This window comes from Etheostoma spectabile, chromosome 3 (assembly GCF_008692095.1).
Source record: "Etheostoma spectabile isolate EspeVRDwgs_2016 chromosome 3, UIUC_Espe_1.0, whole genome shotgun sequence".
In the NCBI taxonomy this organism is placed as follows: domain Eukaryota; kingdom Metazoa; phylum Chordata; class Actinopteri; order Perciformes; family Percidae; genus Etheostoma; species Etheostoma spectabile.
Window position 1 is genome coordinate 5,549,084 of NC_045735.1, and position 6,232 is coordinate 5,555,315.

At 42.4% G+C, this 6,232-nt stretch overlaps 1 long non-coding RNA gene across 1 annotated transcript in view; it reads left to right on the forward strand.

Annotated features, from left to right (window-relative positions):
• The window catches only part of LOC116684287 (uncharacterized), a 24,968-nt gene extending 24,577 nt beyond the window's left edge, over window positions 1–391 (forward strand). Inside the window, exon 3 of the long non-coding RNA XR_004330779.1 lies at window positions 200–391. This is a non-coding gene — a long non-coding RNA (uncharacterized LOC116684287). The remainder of the gene's footprint in view (window positions 1–199) is intronic.
• Window positions 392–6,232: the final 5,841 nt, after the last annotated feature.

Consider the following 6,232-nt stretch of genomic DNA (forward strand, 5'->3'; position numbering starts at 1 on the left):
GGTTTCAAGTAAGCTTGCGTCCTCCCTTGGTTGTGCACCTCTTTGTCTTACCCCTATCCCTTGATCAAAATGAGTATTGGGACAGCTCTTGTTCTCGTGTGAATGCACAAATCTAAGGGGAAAGGGAAGGGGAAGGGGTAAGATGGAGAAATTGGATTCAGCCAATGTTTTAACCTGTGGGGTTCTGCACATCGTGCAGGAAAACAGGGTGCCATACATGTAGTGATGGAGCCAGATGACCCGATGCCCAGAGAGTAGTGTCCAGCACAGCCCAACTGGGGGCTATACAATGGAGACCGGATATTATTCCTCGCTTCTAAAAGGTATGGTGTTATGTTTGTCAATGGTAACCTATTCAATACAGGAAGCATGACAATGCACAACATTTTCATTTATTCTTCAGGTTTTTGTTTTTCTTGTAAAGTGTTTTTAATGGCAACAAGTGACGATTTCTTTCTGCCATTGGCCGACATATTTTGACTTGTTTTTCCAGCCCCTCTGCTGTCAGGAGACAGGGTCGGGGTGGTGGTCCGACACGGAGGGCGGAGGACACGTGCTCTCACTCACAGCTTACAGTTTCCTGGCTCTGACTCATTAAAAAAACACATGTAAAATAAAAAAAAACTGTTTGTTTTAATAAACGTAAGCAATTGCAATATAAGCCCTTTTATTACTATTAGGACTATAGCATACTAATGTCAAGAATGTATAAATTAAATAAACTTCAGCTGGAGTTCGATTTAATCCGGCAATGCTGTTGATCTCTTTGGATCTCTTTCCATTCCACAGCCTTTAATTCCAGTTTTTTGGCTGCCAAATAGTACACATGTTACTGCAAATGAACCTGAGATGTCAGGGTTTCAATCTCCACCTCTGAAGTGCAGCTTTTTGTAGGGCGAGGCTTCAAAACCGAGAATATATTGGGGTGTGAGATTTAAATTAAGATTGTTTCCAGCCACTGCATTTATCACTGTACGACCATTGTGCTATGATTGGTGTGATACAAACGTTTCATGAATCCCACATGAAGCCTGATCCTAAGATGATTTCTGCTCTCATATCTGCTCTGGTTTCTACGTTAGGTTGATAAGTGAGGACGATTGAGTTGTAGGTCTTAACAGGGTCTTGAGCCTAAGCTCACATCTGACAAATTGATGAATGCCAAACTTTGCGTAAGAATCGGCGTACGTCCGTCCTACGCCTGGTTTAGGTTGTCCACACGTTTCCTAAATGAGGGCCATTAGGTCTGATTCAGCAGGCTGCTCACAAATAAAATGACCTCCCATAGTCTAATGAGAGCAATAACATATTCATAGTTAAACACAGTGAGCTTAATGGAATTACATTTTCTGATGCGGCTGCTCCTGCATTATTCTCGCATTCTGCCATATGTAACCCTGAGCCATTTTCATCATGTATGAAAGACACTTCACATGCACTCACCTGTCCCTCGGCACATTTTCCTTTGCCGCCACTGTAGTACCCTATAGCAGACCACATGCAATTCAAGCTGTTCAATTCCAAAAGTGTTGCACTCTTTTATTGTAGAGGGGCTCTGTCACTTCCACTGTGCTTATCGAACCGTGCAGACAAAGGAAATTTTGTCATATCTCCCTCTGGCAGAGGAGAAAAACAAGAAAGAAAGAAAATCTCTTTCTATACATATTATTCATGCAGGGTTGTATGGATACAGTGACAGTCTAAAAGCAGTAGGTAGAAAACTGATTTTGGTGTTGTGAGAGCAGAACAGAAAATTGATATTTTGGTGACAGAATGTGTCTGTATATTATTAGATATATTTTATATATTATATACAGTATATACATATATTTCTCCAGTCTTACAACAAAGGGTACAATCATGTCAACGGTAGCCGGCTTGCTGATCCACGTGCTAATTGAGTGAGATTGTGAAGGTGCAATAGCACACAGTAGGGTTGCAAATTACTTTATTGACTTCTAGACGCTCTCTGCCTCATGTCTGAAGAATGCTTGTAGAAGAGGAGTGTGGTATGACAATGCAAAGAGACCATTAGGGCCTCAGCTTCACATTATTTGTAGGTAGATGCCAGAATAATGCATTTTGAGCTATCTTTCTATGGGATGAGGAAAAGCAGCTCGGCCTGCAGCCTTTGGGTATTACATCTTTTTTAGGCCACCGTCACATTCATCTTTTTTTGTTCAGTTTCATAAATGCTCTGCTGAGGTGCTACTTTTGACCAGACTGCCTATAGCAGAGCTTCACATTTAGAACTATAAAACCACTGTAGTGTGCTGATATTAAACTAGGATTTCATAAGCTCTTTGATTGCCCTATATACTGCAGATGTGTCTCAAACCAGAGAGCCATTAAATCAAGGATTTGTATTAGAAAAGCCAATCCTGGTCCTGGTGCAAATAAAATATCCTTTAGGGGTAGGGCACTGCCTTTTGTGTCTTAACCACTGAAGGCAACTTTTTATTGTTGAGCTAGAAAGAAGCCTGTGTATGGGCATCATTATAGCTATTCTGTGGCTACCTGTTTTTAGTGGGAAATGTATACTTTTCAAGCTCACTGGGTCTGTGTTTGCAAAGTCTTTGGATTATTTCATCCTTATCATGCTAATGTAAACTGGTTGCTAACATGACAACGATCAGAACGTAATTGTTTGATGCAACGGTAAATGGATGATTTGTTTCATTGCTAAATTTGAACTCCTGCTTGACCTCACATTCTTTTGTTTTATCAGGTGTCAAAGTCTGGATGAGCTCAAATATATAATTGTTAAAGAAAACCAAAGAGGTAAGTGTGCCTTTTTCACCACTGAGTCAGTATGCAGCACCCAGGTCAGACCCTCGGTGATGTGTACACCAAGGTACTTGAAGCTGTCCATCCTCTCCACCGAGGACCGGATGCTATTACAGTAAGGGGGGCATAGTTCCTTCCTTGCTACTTCCAAAGTCCACTATCATCTCTTAGTCTTGTTGACATTCATATAGGTTGTTGTTGACATCAGTGGGTCAGGTCCTCTAAATTTTCCACCTTTTCGTTGTCATCTGTGATCAGGATCTGGAAGGCTTGTGAGGTAGAGGGTAACAGGAATGCATCAAAAGACACAAGAAGAAAGGATACAAATATGGTGCAGTCTGCAAGAAACCTGCCACTTGGCGGGAAGATTTTTTTTTTTTTCAGCAAAACAATGAGCCCAATCATAAAGCCAAAGAAGCACACATCAAAGATAATGGCCTGGAGTGGCCAAGTCAAAGTCCAGATCTCGAAAAAAAAGTCTGCTTACTCATGATCCTCATCAAAGAATAGAAAACCTGATGTGCAAAGCTGATACAGATTCACAGAACGTCATGGTTAAAATTGCTGCCGAAGGGTAAATACTTTTTTAGGCACCATATCTGATATAATAAATGATGCATTAGATTAATGAAGCAGATACAACTTATAAAGGGTGTCTTATTTAGTTTTTTTCAGTGGCCTACTACATCAGGAAACACTTCACATTGATGCAATTGGTTGTTCCTAAAATGAGTATTTCCTCTTGTTGACAGTGGACAGTTTGGACAGTGCTCTTCCATCAAGCTCCATGCGAGAAATGCGCATGTGTCAACACACGTATCTGTAACTATAACCAGCTATGATAAAACAACAGCACTTCTAAAATATAAAACTAGGTTACTGTGGACAAGCTGTCGTGATGACTAGTGACCAAACGTAAAAAAAGATTTAGATTAATTTCGGTTTCTTGATATTTTCCTGGATTTGTGATGTCCTATCGGTGTCGACATCTGAACTGAATTCACTAAAACCTGCCACAGGTAGCCTCCTCTCTCTTCCATCCAGCACCCTGTATTGCCTGCCCCCCCCCATCCAGCGTGCGCATTCCACTTCCCCACCGCATCCCAGTGTGTCCAGTCCGCTCCATTTGAAGCCCTGCTCAGCTCTGCACATCTGGATCCGGGGGATGAATGGGAATCGAGCGGTTTTTTGCCGCGGCAGCACCCGCATTGCAACACAGGAGCGATGCTGAGGACCGGCTGTTGAATATCTGAGGAGCATCTCTCGCCTCTTTTCAATGTTCTAGTTTTATTTGATCGCAGCCAGCAGCAAATAGACAGATAAACATACTGTCCGTGCGCAGTCAGCGCATGCAATAAGAAAAAAAGAAGCAAACTCTTTTGATAGAATGACACAGAGGGTGTGTTTTTTTTAATAGTAACTGCGTCTTGGAAGTTGGACTGTTGGAACCAATAGGATCTGTACTCTGCCTGACACCGGTGGCAGCCTGAAACAACAGGATCCGGACTGGGCTAGTTGACAGTAATCAGAATCTTTGCAGCAGCATCAGCAGCCAAGTTGTTGTCGAGGTAAACTGTTGCCTTGAATCAAACTTTGTGTTTGAATTTACGGGATTTTGACCTGTCCGACGCCCAGTCCCGACACCCCACTCCTCCGCCCTCAGCGCTCGGAGGGTGAAAGATGGAGAGCTGCAGGTGACTGACCGTTCACCTCCGCTTAAGGACGCCTACTGGGGATTCACTAAACCTTCTGGGACACGCGGGGGCCCCGGGCAGGATGGTGGGTAGGCTGCGCACTGCGCGTCCGCATGCCTGACTCGTGTGTGTGTGTGTGTGTGTGTGTGTGTGTTGGCACATGTGCGGCGGTCACGGTTCTGCTAGTCACGAGATAGATAGGATATCTGCACATCAGTCGGGCTCTCTTATCACAATACTGGCTAGTTTGTGAACCGTGTGTCCATACTCACTCATTCAAACACACTGAACCGTGTGTCCAACTCACTCATTCAACACACCACACACACACACACACACACACACACACACACACACACACACACACACACACACACAGAGCAACTGTTGTGGTCTCGGAGGAAAATATGCACAGATATCATCCATCTGTGATGTTCTGTGTATTCCATTAAAACTTTTTAAATCACATGTTGCCAGTTACCATTTTGCATTTTGAGTTTTTCCTTAATTCTTCTCATCTACTTTTTAGATTCTTAGTTTCCTACTGTATTTCCTACAGTAGGCCTTTCAAAGGACTTGTTGCATCCAGCTGCAATCAGAGCCCGTTTCCAGAGTTTTACATGTATGGCGTGGTGTGACAATAGTGACAGAGGTGGTTGTGTGACACCGTCAAACAGTGAGAATTGTGACCCTCTTGTCAACAGGTGCTGTGGCTGAATTTCATGTGAAGTTACACTTGGTCAGTACCTGTCCTAATGTTGTGGCAAAGCCTTTGTTTTTTAATTCCAAAGAATTGACAACAAAATCTGATGTAAATTTTACATTTTCTACTGACGAAACCTCACTGTATGTTGTGAATGTAATGTATAATACAATAATAATATAGTAATTGCTCTCATGTGAATGTTGACTTCCATTAATGAAGGGGATTGTGTAGATCAACCGATGATGCACCAGATCAACCTCTATGTAAAATAGCTTGGAAGTGCACCAACCAAACAATTGAACTTTCAATTGGCAAGCAAATCTAAACAGAGCACATAGTTTTGGGTTTTTCTTTCTGAATCTCAACGACACTGTCATTTGTCGAAAAACCAAAAATGCTGTAACACTGAAGTTGACATCTAAGTGTGAAACAATTAGGTGAGGCCGAAACTGAGTTTGGGTGAAGAGCTGCAGGTCTGCAGGGTTTTTTAAGCATGAACCAGGCCAACACATCCACAAGACTAATAGAGTTGTCGACCACCAAATAAACACCAAGTGTATCAGCGGACGTGTTGCCCAAGGCATGTGATGGATTTTTCTTTAAAGTTTACCACTCAAGGGACAGTATCAGACGTGTTGAGACAGGAAGAGAGGAAGGCGTGAGGTAGGGGTGCTGGTAAATGGAGGCAGGTGGGGGATGGGGTGTCAGAGACTGGTTGGATTTTTTCATATTGATCTTTGAATCTTGCTTCCACTTTGATGGCCTGAGAGAGTGAGTGTGTTGTCAGATGAGGACTTGGAAGATGTGAAGTGAAGAGGAGATCAAATAGCCTGTTATGGTTTCAAATCTGGTTTCAATAGAAAGGACTTTTGCAAACGAAAAAAAAATAATGACGCTTTTTAACAAAGCAAATCCATTTCAGTCTATGGGTGGAGTTTAAGACATCAAGGTTTTAAGGAGATTGCCTTAATTCCATGTTGCTCTCTAAAGAGCCTACACTCTGTAACTCTGTTTATTGTGAAGACTGTTCTTGTCATTTGATTGT